Consider the following 1,122-nt stretch of genomic DNA (forward strand, 5'->3'; position numbering starts at 1 on the left):
GGGGGGGTGCGTGGTGTTTTATCATTTCCGAACGTGGACATGGTACGAACAAGACATTAGAGCAAAGAATTACAATTTTACAACATGTGAAATGCGATGCCTTAGAAAAGAAGCAAACAAGACCAGGCGAGAGAAAATTAGAATCACAGTAGTAATCAGAGAAATGGTTGGCACAAATGATGTCTTGCATGCATCACATCCAACACGAAAGAATCAAATGGTTCGGACATCTCATGCGATTACCAGCGCGCCACCCAGGCTAGAGGGCGACCGAGAAAGACCTGGATAGGTGGAGTCAGTTAAAACTAACTACTCACGGCATCCCCCTGCCCCAAGCTCTCCGGCTGGTGGCAGAGAGACGTCTCTTTCTTACCGCGACACCGAATAGGGTTTAAGCGGCGGATAAAAGTAAAAGTAAAGTAAGATATGGTAAAGTTGTCTGTGGTCTTAGGGTTGTCGCTGTTGCAGATGGATGGTGTAAGTTTGATTCCTCAAGGCGGGTGCTCTGGTGTGGTCTGCTCCTTCTTTCCTATCAAACATACACCTATTGCCTTTAATTATCCCTTCTCCTTTAGGGTGTAAATTGTTACTCTCTCGTAACCCCTCTAATCTTCGGCACTTATATGAATTGAACCTCATTGTGGTGAAAGTGCCGTAAAACTCTTATTTCTAAAACTAAACGCTTCCCAAACGAGGACAGTTTTGTTTGTTTTATTGCTTGTTTTATTTATTTTTCAAATTTAATTTAAGTGGTTCAGTTTGTCTTATTGGATGGATGTTGATTCAAGTCAAGTTGTATCCCTCTCAGCCAAGAGGAGTATAGTTCCAGTTTCCAGGCGGTCGAAGCATCCCGCCTCTAAGCGGCCTAAATTGTGTCGATGAGGGTTTAAATCATTAGCAATTGCATGGTAAAGTTGTTGTTATTGTTTGACTTTTTAGATTATTATAGTTATGGTTCAAAATTCCCCCTCCCCCCTCCCCCCTCCTCAAGAAAATAAAAGTATCTTTTGTGAATGGTCTCATGACCCATGCGACCCACTTAAGTGGCCTCAGTGAATGAAGACCCGAATTTGCATACATACTACTAGGTCAAGTAGGCCTAGCCTAAATTTTGAAGGGGGG

This window comes from Aplysia californica, unplaced genomic scaffold, assembly GCF_000002075.1.
Source record: "Aplysia californica isolate F4 #8 unplaced genomic scaffold, AplCal3.0 scaffold00301, whole genome shotgun sequence".
NCBI lineage: Eukaryota > Metazoa > Mollusca > Gastropoda > Aplysiida > Aplysiidae > Aplysia > Aplysia californica.